This window comes from Pseudophryne corroboree, chromosome 11, assembly GCF_028390025.1.
Source record: "Pseudophryne corroboree isolate aPseCor3 chromosome 11, aPseCor3.hap2, whole genome shotgun sequence".
In the NCBI taxonomy this organism is placed as follows: domain Eukaryota; kingdom Metazoa; phylum Chordata; class Amphibia; order Anura; family Myobatrachidae; genus Pseudophryne; species Pseudophryne corroboree.
The window spans coordinates 26,994,083-27,009,821 of NC_086454.1; the positions used below are offsets into that span (position 1 = coordinate 26,994,083).

Consider the following 15,739-nt stretch of genomic DNA (forward strand, 5'->3'; position numbering starts at 1 on the left):
ACAACCATACCCCTTGCGTATGATATGTCAGCAGTTATACTGTCAACAGTGACATTTATCAGGTAGACCATGATGGGATGTTGATATGTTAGAATGCTGACATATCATCCATCATGGCCCAGCGGTCACTTTCCTGCTCCTGGCAGCTCCAGCGGCGTCTCTGAGGTCCGAGCAATCTTGTGACTTCCAGGTCAGACCTCTGATTCTCTAGTTTTTGGTTATTTCTTCCCTCACTGTAATCCCTATGGTGCCTAACCCTAACCCTCTACCCCCAGGCAGCCTAACCTTGAGCTCCCACCTGCAGCCTAACCCTCTACCCCCAGGCAGCCTAACCTTGAGCTCCCACCTGCAGCCTAACCCTCTACCCCCAGGCAGCCTAACCTTGAGCTCGCACCTGCAGCCTAACCCTCTACCCCCAGGCAGCCTAACCTTGAGCTCGCACCTGCAGCCTAACCCTCTACCCCCAGGCAGCCTAACCTTGAGCTCCCACCTGCAGCCTAACCCTCTACCCCAGGCAGCCTAACCCTTAATTCCCACATGCAGCCTAACCCTCTACCCCCAGGCAGCCTAACCTTGAGCTCCCACCTGCAGCCTAACCCTCTACCCCCAGGCAGCCTAACCTTGAGCTCCCACCTGCAGCCTAACCCTCTACCCCCAGGCAGCCTAACCTTGAGATCGCACCTGCAGCCTAACCCTCTACCCCCAGGCAGCCTAACCTTGATCTCCCACCTGCAGCCTAACCCTCTACCCCCAGGCAGCCTAACCTTGAGATCGCACCTGCAGCCTAACCCTCTACCCCCAGGCAGCCTAACCTTGAGCTCGCACCTGCAGCCTAACCCTCTACCCCCAGGCAGCCTAACCTTGAGCTCCCACCTGCAGCCTAACCCTCTACCCCAGGCAGCCTAACCCTTAATTCCCACATGCAGCCTAACCCTCTACCCCCAGGCAGCCTAACCTTGAGCTCCCACCTGCAGCCTAACCCTCTACCCCTAGGCAGCCTAACCTTGAGATCGCACCTGCAGCCTAACCCTCTACCCCCAGGCAGCCTAACCTTGAGCTCGCACCTGCAGCCTAACCCTCTACCCCCAGGCAGCCTAACCTTGAGCTCCCACCTGCAGCCTAACCCTCTACCCCAGGCAGCCTAACCCTTAATTCCCACATGCAGCCTAACCCTCTACCCCCAGGCAGCCTAACCTTGAGCTCCCACCTGCAGCCTAACCCTCTACCCCCAGGCAGCCTAACCTTGAGATCGCACCTGCAGCCTAACCCTCTACCCCCAGGCAGCCTAACCTTGAGATCGCACCTGCAGCCTAACCCTCTACCCCCAGGCAGCCTAACCTTGATCTCCCACCTGCAGCCTAACCCTCTACCCCCAGGCAGCCTAACCTTGAGATCGCACCTGCAGCCTAACCCTCTACCCCCAGGCAGCCTAACCTTGAGCTCGCACCTGCAGCCTAACCCTCTACCCCCAGGCAGCCTAACCTTGAGCTCCCACCTGCAGCCTAACCCTCTACCCCAGGCAGCCTAACCCTTAATTCCCACATGCAGCCTAACCCTCTACCCCCAGGCAGCCTAACCTTGAGCTCCCACCTGCAGCCTAACCCTCTACCCCCAGGCAGCCTAACCTTGAGATCGCACCTGCAGCCTAACCCTCTACCCCCAGGCAGCCTAACCTTGAGCTCGCACCTGCAGCCAAACCCTCTACCCCCAGGCAGCCTAACCTTGAGCTCCCACCTGCAGCCTAACCCTCTACCCCAGGCAGCCTAACCCTTAATTCCCACATGCAGCCTAACCCTCTACCCCCAGGCAGCCTAACCTTGAGCTCCCACCTGCAGCCTAACCCTCTACCCCCAGGCAGCCTAACCTTGAGATCGCACCTGCAGCCTAACCCTCTACCCCAGGCAGCCTAACCTTGAGCTCCCACCTGTAGCCTAACCCTCTACCTCCAGGCAGCCTAACCTTGAGCTCCCACCTGCAGCCTAACCCTCCACCCCCAGGCAGCCTAACCTTGAGATCGCACCTGCAGCCTAATCCTGTACCCCAGGCAGTCTAACCTTGATCTCCCACCTGCAGCCTAACCCTCTACCCCCAGGCAGCCTAACCTTGATCTCCCACCTGCAGCCTAACCCTCTACCCCCAGGCAGCCTAACCTTGATCTCCCACCTGCAGCCTAACCCTCTACCCCCAGGCAGCCTAACCGTGAGCTTCCACCTGCAGCCTAACCTTCTACCCCAGACAGCCTAACCTTGAGCTCTCACCTGCAGCCTAACCCTCTACCCCCAGGCAGCCTAACCTTTAGCTCCCACCTGCAGCCTAACCCTCTACCCCCAGGCAGCCTAACCTTGAGCTCCCACCTGCAGCCTAACTCTCCACCCCTAGGCAGCCTAACCTTGAGATCGCACCTGCAGCCTAACCCTCTACCCCCAGGCAGCCTAACCTTGATCTCCCACCTGCAGCCTAACCCTCTACCCCCAGGCAGCCTAACCTTGAGCTCCCACCTGCAGCCTAACCCTCTACCCCCAGGCAGCCTAACCTTGATCTCCCACCTGCAGCCTAACCCTCTACCCCCAGGCAGCCTAACCTTGAGCTCCCACCTGCAGCCTAACCCTCCTGCCTACAGCCTTCTCACAATGTCAACATTTTAGTAGGACAGAAAAAATTACTTTATATAGATGACTTTATATATTAGGGGCACTCTAATGATTAAGTAAAATAATGTTTAGTTTTTTTAAAGTAACCTTTATTAGTATACAAATAAAGGTAAATAGGTTATTTAAAATAATTATAATACAGTAATTATCGGTCATATACTGGTCTTATGTCTTTTTTAACAAAAAGTTTTTTATTACTTGACGAAAATAATGTTGTAGCTGCATAACTATCTGTCATATACACAGTCAGCACTGGTAAGAAACAATTTATCCAAAAGTTCTTCCTATAATAGGGCTTTATTATTTATTTCTCTGACGTCCTAGTGGATGCTGGGAACTCCGTAAGGACCATGGGGAATAGCGGCTCCGCAGGAGACTGGGCACAAAAGTAAAGCTTTAGGACTACCTGGTGTGCACTGGCTCCTCCCCCTATGACCCTCCTCCAAGCCTCAGTTAGATTTTTGTGCCCGGCCGAGCCGGACGGCTCGGTGAGACTTATTTTAAATCTGAAATCCTTGAACACTTACATACAAAGGTTCAAATTCAAGATGGAGTCACTCAGAGCGGTGATTGCGAACCTGGAAGAAGGGGATTATATGGTGTCTCTGGACATCAAGGATGCTTATCTCCATGTCCCAATTTACCCTTCTCACCAAGGGTACCTCAGGTTTGTGGTACAGAACTGTCACTATCAGTTTCAGACGCTGCCGTTTGGTTTGTCCACGGCACCCCGGGTCTTTACCAAAGTAATGGCCAAAATGATAATACTCCTTCGAAGGAAGGGAGTTTTAGTTATCCCTTACTTGGACGATCTCCTGATAAGGGCAAGATCCAGGGAACAGTTGGTAGTCGGGGTAGCACTATCTCAAGTAGTGTTGCGGCAGCACGGTTGGATTCTCAATATTCCAAAATCGCAGCTGATCCCGACGACACGTCTTCTATTCCTAGGGATGATCCTGGACACAGTCCAGAAAAAGGTGTTTCTCCCGGAGGAGAAAGCCAGGGAGTTATCCGAACTAGTCAGAAACCTCCTAAAACCAGGCCAAGTGTCAGTGCATCAGTGCACAAGGGTCCTGGGAAAAATGGTGGCTTCCTACGAAGCAATTCCATTCGGCAGATTCCACGCAAGAACTTTCCAGTGGGACCTGCTGGACAAATGGTCCGGATCGCATCTTCAGATGCATCAGCGGATAACCCTGTCACCAAAGACAAGGGTGTCTCTCCTGTGGTGGTTGCAGAGTGCTCATCTTCTAGAGGGCCGCAGATTCGGCATTCAGGACTGGGTCCTGGTGACCACGGATGCCAGCCTGCGAGGCTGGGGAGCAGTCACACAGGGAAGAAATTTCCAGGGCTTGTGGTCAAGCCTGGAGACATCACTTCACATAAATATTTTGGAGCTAAGGGCCATTTACAATGCCCTAAGCCAAGCAAGACCTCTGCTTCAGGGTCAGCCGGTGCTGATCCAGTCGGACAACATCACGGCAGTCGCCCACGTAAACAGACAGGGCGGCACAAGAAGCAGGAGGGCAATGGCAGAAGCTGCAAGGATTTTTCGCTGGGCGGAAAATCATGTGATAGCATTGTCAGCAGTGTTCATTCCGGGAGTGGACAACTGGGAAGCAGACTTCCTCAGCAGGCACGACCTCCACCCGGGAGAGTGGGGACTTCACCCAGAAGTCTTCCACATGATTGTAAACCGTTGGGAAAAACCAAAGGTGGACATGATGGCGTCCCGCCTAAACAAAAAATTGGACAGGTATTGCGCCAGGTCAAGGGACCCTCAGGCAATAGCTGTGGACGCTCTGGTAACACCGTGGGTGTACCAGTCAGTGTATGTGTTCCCTCCTCTTCCTCTCATACCAAAAGTACTGAGAATTATAAGACGGAGGGGAGTAAGAACTATACTCGTGGCTCCGGATTGGCCAAGAAGGACTTGGTACCCGGAACTTCAAGAGATGCTCACGGAGGACCCGTGGCCTCTACCTCTAAGAAGGGACCTGCTCCAGCAAGGACCCTGTCTATTCCAAGACTTACCGCGGCTGCGTTTGACGGCAGGGCGGTTGAACGCCGGATCCTGAAGGAAAAAGGCATTCCGGATGAAGTCATCCCTACCCTGATCAAGCCAGGAAGGATGTAACCGCAAAGCATTATCACCGCATTTGGCGAAAATATGTTGCGTGGTGCGAGGCCAGTAAGGCCCCGATGGAGGAATTTCAACTAGGTCGATTCCTGCATTTCCTGTAAACAGGAGTGTCTATGGGCCTAAAATTGGGGTCCATTAAGGTTCAAATTTCGGCCCTGTCAATTTTCTTCCAGAAAGAACTAGCTTCAGTTCCTGAAGTTCAGACGTTTGTAAAAGGGGTACTGCATATACAGCCTCCTTTTGTGCCTCCAGTGGCACCTTGGGATCTTAATGTAGTTTTGGGGTTCCTAAAGTCACATTGTTTTGAACCACTTGAATCTGTGGAGTTAAAATATCTCACATGGAAAGTGGTCATGTTGTTGGCCCTGGCCTCGGCCAGGCGCGTGTCAGAATTGGCGGGCTTTATCCTGTAAAAGCCCTTATCTGATCTTCCATTCAGACAGGGCGGAATTGAGGACTCGTCCTCATTTTCTCCCTAAGGTGGTTTCAGTGTTTCATCTGAACCAACCTATTGTGGTACCTGCGGCTACTAGTGACTTGGAGGACTCCAAGTTGTTGGACGTAGTCAGGGCCTTGAAAATATATGTTTCCAGGACGGCTGGAGTCAGAAAATCTGACTCGCTGTTTATCCTGTATGCACCCAACAAGCTGGGTGCTCCTGCTTCTAAGCAGACTATTGCTCGTTGGATTTGTAATACAATTCAGCTTGCACATTCTGTGGCAGGACTGCCACAGCCAAAATCTGTAAAAGCCCATTCCACAAGAAAGGTGGGCTCATCTTGGGCGGCTGCCCGAGGGGTCTCGGCTTTACAACTTTGCCGAGCAGCTACTTGGTCAGGGGAAAACACGTTTACAAATTTGATACCCTGGCTGAGGAGGACCTGGAGTTCTCTCATTCGGTGCTGCAGAGTCATCCGCACTCTCCCGCCCGTTTGGGAGCTTTGGTATAATCCCCATGGTCCTTACGGAGTTCCCAGCATCCACTAGGACGTCAGAGAAAATAAGAATTTACTTACCGATAATTCTATTTCTCGTAGTCCGTAGTGGATGCTGGGCGCCCATCCCAAGTGCGGATTGTCTGCAATACTTGTACATAGGCCCTCATTCCGAGTTGATCGCTCGCAAGGCGAATTTAGCTGAGTTGCTCACGCTAAGCCTACGCCTACTGGGAGTGTATCTTAGCTTCTTAAAATTGCGACCGATGTATTCGCAATATTGCGATTACAAACTACTTAGCAGTTTCAGAGTAGCTTCAGACTTACTCGGCATCTGCGTTCAGTTCAGTGCTTGTCGTTCCTGGTTTGACGTCATAAACACACCCAGCGTTCGCCCAGACACTCCCCCGTTTCTCCGGCCACTCCTGCGTTTTTTCCGGAAACGGTAGCGTTTTTATCCACACGCCCCGAAAACGCTGTGTTTCCGCCCAGTAACACCCATTTCCTGTCAATCACACTACGTTCGCCAGAGCGAAGAAAAAGCCGTGAGTAAAAATACTATCTTCATTGCAAAATTACTTGGCGCAGTCGCAGTGCGAATATTGCGCATGCGTACTAAGCGGAATTTCACTGCGATGCGAAGAAAATTACCGAGCGATCAACTCGGAATGAGGGCCATAGTTATTGTTAACTAAATCGGGTTATTGTTGTGAGCCATCTATCCAGAGGCTCCTCTGTTATCATGCTGTTAACTGGGTTCAGATCACAAGTTGTACGGTGTGATTGGTGTGGCTGGTATGAGTCTTACCCGGGATTCATAAATCCTTCCTTATTGTGTACGCTCGTCCGGGCACAGTATCCTAACTGAGGCTTGGAGGAGGGTCATAGGGGGAGGAGCCAGTGCACACCAGGTAGTCCTAAAGCTTTACTTTTGTGCCCAGTCTCCTGCGGAGCCGCTATTCCCCATGGTCCTTACGGAGTTCCCAGCATCCACTACGGACTACGAGAAATAGAATTATCGGTAAGTAAATTCTTATTTTCAGACTGCAATAACTATATCAGTTGCTTTCCATTCTGTCTAAGCACACAGAGTGAAAAGCAAACAACACATCAATGTTATAGAGTCAACACTGGGCCGTAAGAAATGTAAATGTGCGCTGTTTCAAATGATGTACAGTACTTGAAAATTAAACTGGACATATAGGGGGGTATTCAATTAGCTGCTGATTTCACCCCGCAAAAAATTCCTGCAGAGCGGAGAAAGGCTATTCAGTTAAATAGCCTTTTTCCCACGCTGAAAAATCAAGATTTACGTGCGGAAAACCAACGGATTCCGCGTAAACCATGCAACCTGATTTTGTAGTTTTTACGTGGACTTTATTCTCCTTGAACACCTCTAGCGCGACAGTTAGCTGCGTGGTTTAATTGAAGGTACCTGTGCGATGCCGCTTGCACCGAGGAATCAGTTGCAGAGTGAGTGACAGGAAGTGACCATTTGGTGAAGGTAAAAATGCAGGCGCATCTTGACCATTTTCGGGGCGTGTCTTGGCGTGTGACTGTGATCTTGTACGTATAAAACATGGCGCAAATGTCGGAGCTCCCGCAGCTATTCTGCACGTCCGTGGAGGCACTCAGGGAGCCGATGTTCCTCGCATCTGCATCGCGGTTGCGATAGAGTGCGCAGTTGCCTAGCACGTTGCAATGGATTCAGTGGGCGTGTCTGTTCACTTGTGGGTGGCTGCTACACTTGCAATGCCTCACAGTTCCATCACTGAAAATAATATGGGGACTAAAGGAAAATAAATCTTTATGTTTAGGTCATTATATACTCAAAAAATAGCCGTCAATTATTCCCAAACTGAAAACAAGCCCATACATTCTGACTTGTGATGACATATATTTAGTACACAGTTTCCCTCGTGTTTGGGCATGTAATTTTATGTATTTTTTTACATGCAATAATACATATGAGAAACTATGGGGGTCATTCCGAGTTGATCGCTAGCTGCCGTTGTTCGCTGCATAGCGATCAGTGAAAAAAAAGCGAATCTGCGCATGCGTATGCACCGCAATGCACACGCGCATCGTACGGGTATGAAGTCCATTGTGGTTTTGCACTGGTTCTAGCGACGATTCCAATCGCACAGCCGAACGCAAGGAGATTGACAAAGAGAGGGCGTTCATGGGTGTCAACTGACCGTTTTCTGGGAGTGTTTGGAAAAACGCAAGCGTGGCCGGACGTTTGCTGGGCGGGTATCTGACGTCATTACCGTGTCACTCGTCGCAGCAATAATCGCACAGGATAAGTATCTACAAGGCTGGTCTTGTTTTGCACAAAATGTGTTTGCAGGCGCTCTGCTGCACAGGCGTTCACACTCCTGCAATGCGAAAATACACTCCCCCGTGGGCGGCGACTATGCGTTTGCACGGCTGCCAAAAACTGCTAGCGAGCGATCAACTCGGAATGACCCCCTATGTATTAAATATATGTGTAGAAGCACAGCTGAAACTAGGATTTTCGGCACCCAGGGCAAGGCAGTAATTTGCCCCCCCCCCATAATCCTCCCCTGCAAAAAAAAATAAAATCAAACTACGTCACACACCATTGTTCTCATTACACTGCACAGTAATACCCATTAACATTACGTCGCCCCACAGGTAAGAGAGAGAGGGAGAGATGGGACAGAGGAGAGGGATGAGGGAGAGAGAGAGACTGCAGAGCTTGGAGAAGTACAAAGTGCTTGCAAACACTCTCTGTGCTACAGGAGGCGAGCAGCTGGCCGAAGGATCGAGGCGGAGTTCTCGGTGACCCCTCAAAACCGGCACCCGGGAAACGTGACCACTTAGCCCCCGCTTAGGCACGAGACCATTTTATAGACTACTATTATATTATATATTACTTCTGAAATTATCCAAATACTTGGTGACACTGTATGATTATAGGTGGTAATTCAGACCTGATCGCTAGGCTGCGTTTTCGAACAGCGGGCGATCAGGTCTGAAGTGTGTACGCACCGCAATGCGCAGGCGCGTTGCACGGGTACAAAGCGGATCGCTGCTCATCGATGGGTTTGTGCGAAGGATCCATTCACACGGGCGTTCGCAAGGAGATTGACAGGAAGAGAGCATTTGTGGGTGGCAACTGACCGTCTTCAGGGAGTGGTTGGAAAAACGCAGGCGTGTACAAGCGTGGGCAGGGAGGGTTCCTGACGTCGGTTTCCGGTCCTAGACAGGCTGAAATGATCGCAGCGGCTGAGTAAGTCCTGGGCTGCGCAGAGACTGCACAAAATCTATTTGTACCGCTCGGCTACACATGCGTTCGCACACTTGCACAGCTAAAATACACTCACCATGTAGGCAGCGACTATCTGATCGCAGCGGTGCAAAAATCACTGCCCAGCGATCAGGTCTGAATTAGGCCCATAGCACAATGATACTGGACTGTGTATTAGATGGAAGTGCTAAACAGGTAACATTGCTTGTAATAGCAACATTTGAAATTATTATCTTTATTTTTAAAGTAACAAATAGTGTCTGCAGTGCCGCACAGGGAATATACACAGTAACAGTGAAACAACGTGATAATAAATGTAAGTGTATGCAATTCTGGAATAACACAGACCAATAAATCAGGCTAGACAGGATGAAGACAGTGGGCCAGGGTAAATAGGTCTGCTCTAAATGACTGGGAAGATAAATATACCTGGACTACTGGGGTTACTTAGGGATAGGAACAATGCAGCTATATCTCATTCTGATGTTTGTGCTCTGTTTGTCCTTCTGTGCACAGCCACATCCCCCCTTACGTGCCTGCCCCCTCCCCCCTTTACACCAAAGTGTGAGCAGCTGATTCGCCTCCTGCTAACGGACCCCATACACTACAACGATATGTCTGAGGCTGAGGTCGGAGGCGATTTCCCTTGAACTCTCCCGGGAGCTTCCCGGAAGTGATTCCATGCGATTTGGTATATTTTGCATGCGATATATCGTATGTGATCCCAGCCATGCCTGAGGGAACCGACATATCACGAGTGCAGCACTAACGACATAAGGGATCCGATCCGACGCTCACGGGAACGCGCATCGGATCGAATCGGAAACGCCTCCAAATTGCCCGATTTCACCCGATATATCAGCCCGAAAATGGATGAAATCGGGCATTATCGTTCTAGTGTATGGGGCTCTTAAGTCTGGCACCAGATGGGGCACTGATCCTGTGTTTTGGGTACTTGGGCCGAATGGTAGAATTGGTCCATGTGTGACCGGCTTAGGAAAGGTAAATCCTGATTTCCACTGATGACCAGAGCAGGTATTCCCAACCTCAGTCCTCAAGGCTCACGAACAGTGCAGGTTTTAGTGATATCCAGGCTTCAGCACAGATGGTTAAATCAAAATAACTGAGGTACTACTTAAGTCACATGTGCTCAAGCCTGGATATCACTAAAACCTGCACGGTTAGTGTGCCTTGAGGACCGAGGTCAGGAAAGCCTGGACTAGAGGCTCTAGTATTAGGTGACATAAACCTGTGTAAGTAAGGACAGGAGCCACAGGTAACTGGATGCATAGCTATTTTACTTTGGCTTTGATCACCAGAACTCCGGTGTGAGTCTTGTCACCACAGGCAGCCAGTAGGCGGGGAAGGACACCCTCGGGGGGCTATTCCTACAGACCTATCATCAGCAGAGGCTGGGCTGTGAGTTCTAGCTGACAGAGGTCACGTCTGACACTTCTACAGACGATTCTGTAATATCTCTGAAGGTGGAAGAAAAGTTTTGGAGTTTTTATAGCAGAGGCCCCACCTGCTGGGATACGTTTTTCCAAAAAGGAGCCTAGCTGAGGATAGAATTAGTTTGCCTAAAATAAAAATTACAAAAAAAGAGTTTCATTTATCAGAGCTTGGTCTATTCAGCAATGTGGGGGATCCCCCAAAGCGTGCAACAGAGGTTGGGAAATACACTGAGCGGCTACACTACAGAGAGGGGGTGACAGCGGCACATCAGGGCTCAGCCCATAACATGGAAGAGGGACTCTGTCGCTTCTCTGCACAGCTTAGGGTATTATATCTCTCCTAAGTGATGCGCAGTAACCAAGCTAATCATACCGCAGAACAACCAGATCGCCACGACACTTGGGGACGCACATGGGGGGGTCATTCTGACCCGTTCTTTGCCGTTCTGACCCGTGCTGCATGCAAGTGTAAATATGTATACAGGTTCTCATTCAGAGGTGGATGCAATCAGTCTTTGGTTGTAGTGGATCTGAGAAATTATGCCAATGCTACACAGAGTAGCAGCTGCTCAGATCAATTTATTGGGCCATCACGGGTGCATGTAAGGAGTTAATCTAGACTAGAAAAAAAAAAATTCTCTCAGCAAACCATAATGGGTCAGCAAAAGAGACATACATCCTACATGATAACAGAAATGCAGAGATGTCCGTTACAAACATTTGCAAACATGGTACGCTACCAACCACGACAAGGCGTCTCTGCTCTGGTGTCCTACACTACATAACAGCACCTACTTTGGTTCATACATTTATGTATTTCTAAATTGAGAGCCAACTCACCTGGAGGCACCCCAAGATCCTCCAATATGGCACTACAAGGATCAGCTTACCCTCCAACTACTGATCCCTTTCATACCTCTCAGAACAGTGATACCCATCTCAGGTGCTTGTAAGGGAGGGTTTAATCTAGACTAGAAAAAAAAAATTCCCCCAGCACTCTGCCAATAGGCCAGTAAGGAGACATACATCCTACATGATAACAGTAATGCAGAGATCTCAGTTACATACATTTGCAAACACATGGTAAGCCACCAACCGCAACAAGGCGCCTCTGCTCTGGTGTTCTACGCTACATGATAATAGCATCTGCTTTGGGTCATACATTTATGTATTTCTAAATTGAGAGCCAACTCATTATGATAATGCTGCAGGTGCCATCTTTTGTATTGTTGGGGTCAAGTGAGGGTTTCTTAATTATGGACGAGTGAAGGAAAAGGTGACCAGAGGGTTTAGATATTGTACACTGTACAAGACGGCTGTAACTGTGACATTTCATGCAGTTTGTACAATAATTTTACACACACACACACACACACACACACACACACACACACACACACACACACACACACACACACTTTATGTGGAACAGAAGTGATGAATGATGTAGCCGTTTGGCCAGCAGCCTCCATTAACACAGGGTAACCTGGGGGGGCGTTGTGTACTAGGTCGACATTTATCATGTGGACACGGCTGAAATGTCGCCAAAGCATCCCCGGTGGGGCAACAGTCACTTACCTGGTCCCAATGGGCATCTTCAGCTGCGGTAACCCTAACCCCAAACCCTACCCCCCACATAGTGTAACCATCCCCGCTAGTGTCTAACTCTATCCTCCCCTCCAGCAGCTTAATCCTAATGTCTTCATTCTGACAGTGTCGGGATTTCGCATGTCAACATTCAGATGTCGACACTGAACATATCATTCTGAGGCTGTTGACATGTTGCCTGCCGACATTTCAACAATGTCAACTTAATAACTGTTGACATAATTGTTGAGATTGTGAATGTCACCCTTATGAGTGCATGGTGACCCGGGTACATTTCCCCCGTGCTCCACCTCTCCCCTATTATCTGCCTCTGGGAAGTAGGGGGAAGCTAAAGGAGAGAAGATGATGGTCAAAGAGAGGGAAGAGGGAGTTAGTGGCTGGCACGCAGTAAGGAGTAGATTTCCTAATGCCAGTAACTCGAACCAAGCTGTGCTGTGTAAACGGGAGCTGGGTCGCATCGCCCCGATCTACATCTCCCAGCAGCCCTTGCAACTCCCAGCAGCCCTCAGAGCCTCCCAGCAGCCCCCTCCCCAGTGAGAAGATGGAGGAAAGACCATCGGGAGCCACGGAGATCATATATATAATTGATAGCTATCGGACCAAAACATTGGTAGGTCCGATAAATCGATAGACGATGACCATTCCTAGTATACCGACATTCCCTCAACTCACATCGCTGATGGGAGGGGGGGGGGGGGGGGCGGAGTTAGGGAATAAGACGTAGGGGATAGGAGGGAAAATAAAGCTGAACACAAGAGAAGACAATAATGACAGATATACTAACAGAGGAGACCGGAGGGAGGGGAGGAGGAACATAGGAGAGGTGGGGAACATATGGCAATAACCTTGTGTCGCAGTATATAAAAGCATCCATAATGTAACACTGTGAAAATCCCTAAAGCTTTTGAAAGCACAGGCAGCACCCTGCCTCAGGCCACTCAGGTCACATTTCATCATCAGCATGTCCTGCTCTGATCCCTGTATATATAACTATGTGTAGTGATCCTTTTACTGATAGTCTTCATCATATATACAGTATGTACTGTGTGGGTGTGTATAGCCTTATATAAATATATAATAAGTAGTAATACAGAATAGGTGATATGCTGGTGAGTGCTGTGATACTGGCTAAATAAGCTTCCCCGTGCAGATATTCAGAACCCCCTCTCTAGAAGTCTTGTGTGTTTACCCCTGGCAGCAGAAGAAGTACACTGAGCAAGGGCAAAATCGCTCATACCCAGCACAACTTGTAACGCTACAGACGTATAGTTTCCCATATCTGAGAGTACGATATACAAAATATTCCGGATTCCAAAAAGTTTCAGCGCGACTGAGATAGTGACACCTTTGCTCTTCGATGGTTCGGTGTACACAGACTTTGTTTCATGTACACAATTAATACATATTTTGTATACAATCACCACCAGGCTGTGTGTATAAGATGTAAAGGAAACATAAATGCATTCTGTATTAAGGTGGTCATTCCGAGATGTTCGCTCGCTAGCAGTTTTTAGTAGCCGTGCAAACGCTATGCCGCCGCCCTCTGTGCAGTTTCAGAGTAGTTTCAGACCTACTCAGCGCTTGCGATCACTTCAGACTGTTCAGTTCCTGTTTTGACGTCACGAACACGCCCTGCGTTCGCCCAGCCACGCCTGCGTTTTTCCTGGCACGCCTGCGTTTTTTCGAACACTCCCTGAAAACGGTCAGTTGACACCCACTTCATGTCAATCACTCTGCGACCAGCAGTGCGACTAAAAAGCATTGCTAGACCTTGTGTGAAACTTCATCGTTCGTTGTAATAGTACGACGCGCGTGCGCATTGCGCCGCATGCGCAGAAGTGCCGTTTTTTTTTGCCTGATCGCTGCGCAAGGAACGAAAGCAGCTAGCGAACAACTCAGAATGACCACCTTAGTCTTGGGTCCCCAAGATATCTCATTATGGTATGCAAATATTCCAAAGTACTTCTGTATATAAATTGTATTAACACGTTGCCAGATACACAGGTTATACAGTAGGTGAGCTGAGTATACTGTGCCTGTTGTTATCATTGCTATCTACTCACAATTACAGCTCATTAATACGACTAAAGGTTAGATAACTGTAGCTCAATAAACAACACGACTTACTATCGGACAACCGCGCAATAAAGAGCTCACAATACTTGTGTTACGGTAACACAACAGCACAGCATTCATGGAGGGCCAACAAAATTCCTAACACGGTGTGGCCATGTCCCCATGCCTCTACAAGGGCCCAAAATGTGCCACTGTGTCCACCATTAAATGTGACTATCAGTCACCGGCCGAGGGGCTGGACCGTCTCTTGGGCTACTAAGTAAAGCGCTGCATAGTATGAGTGCGTTATATACATAATAATAATAAGTACACATTGGCGTCACTTGTGAATGGCCAAATATTCTCTGTAAAGCGCTGCGGAATATGTGTGCGCTCTCTAAATAACTGGTAATAATAATTTATGATGATGCGTCTAATGGAAATTCAGTAGTAAATGTATGTGAAAAGAACAATTATTGTTATATAAATGTAACTTGCAGTGTGTTGTTTTTTTTAATGTTAAACAACGTTTATTCCATTTCAATATTATAGTTAGAACCCTATATTTATCTCTCTGGGTACTCACTGTATACACAACGACTAGTGGTTGCAAAACATTTCTACGTGCGTTCTGTGCTTACACAACTCTCTGTACGTGTGGGGCAAAATGCAGCCAAAAAAAAAGAAGCATATGAAATGCAATGTGGTTTATATGGCGGCTTGGTTATTTAATATTTCTGCAGAAATGCCACCCCAGCATGGCCTCCTGTAGAAGGTTCACCAGGCATGGTCCCTGCCTACCTTAGGAGATTGCTAATCGTTAAACCAACATGGAAACAAATAAGCCCTTTCTGCACATTCTATCAGCATTCCAAGCCCCGGGATAATTAACTAGTATTCTCTCGCTTATTTCTTTGCCTTGTTCCTGGTAGATATCAAACGTTCTCACATATATAGTGTGTGACTAGCCCTGTATAATGTAGCAGAGGTTCCTTTACCTGCTTTGTGTCCCTGGGCCTGCAGATCCTTTGTGCAGCAGCAGCAGAAGGATGATGATACTGTATCTGCAGGCCAGGCAGGTCCCTGCCTTCCCCCCTCTATCTCCTCCCCTGGTGTGACACACAAAGCCTGCTCACCAATGACACACACTCAGGGATAACACATCATCTACTCACACACAGCTGGATTGGTGCAGCTGCCTCAAGCCACCATGAGTGCACTCTGTTACCATAACAATCGCTCTACACACTGTATATACAACCAGCCCAGTTATGTATTGCTGCAGGCCGGCTGCATCCGAAACACTGCCGCCACATGCAACGCTTTCATAGACAGAAACCTAACATTATACATTTTATATGTAGTGTACTTACAAAATAACAAAACCAAAAAAAGAATTTATAAACATGTATATTACATGTGTGTGTATAATATATACATATATAGCTTCCTTTGAACTATGGGGGTCATTCCGGGTTGATCGTAGCTGTGCTAAATTTAGCACAGCTGCGATCATGAACTCAGACATGCGGGGGGACGCCCAGCACAGACCTAGTCCGCCCCGCATGTCAGTGCGGATCCCCCCCCCCCGCAGAAGTGCAAAGGCATCGCACAGCGGC

The 15,739-nt window shown here is 48.9% G+C and overlaps 2 protein-coding genes across 3 annotated transcripts in view; one reads left to right on the top strand and one right to left on the bottom strand.

The window, feature by feature from the left end:
• DHCR7 (7-dehydrocholesterol reductase) overlaps positions 1 to 15,221 on the bottom strand; it is a 45,331-nt gene extending 30,110 nt beyond the window's left edge. The window contains exon 1 of the mRNA XM_063946396.1: positions 15,119 to 15,221. The gene's annotated coding sequence lies outside the window, so the exon portion shown is untranslated. The remainder of the gene's footprint in view (positions 1 to 15,118) is intronic.
• Positions 1 to 15,739, top strand: part of PTH (parathyroid hormone) — a 321,523-nt gene that overhangs the window by 70,629 nt on the left and 235,155 nt on the right. The window lies entirely within an intron of this gene.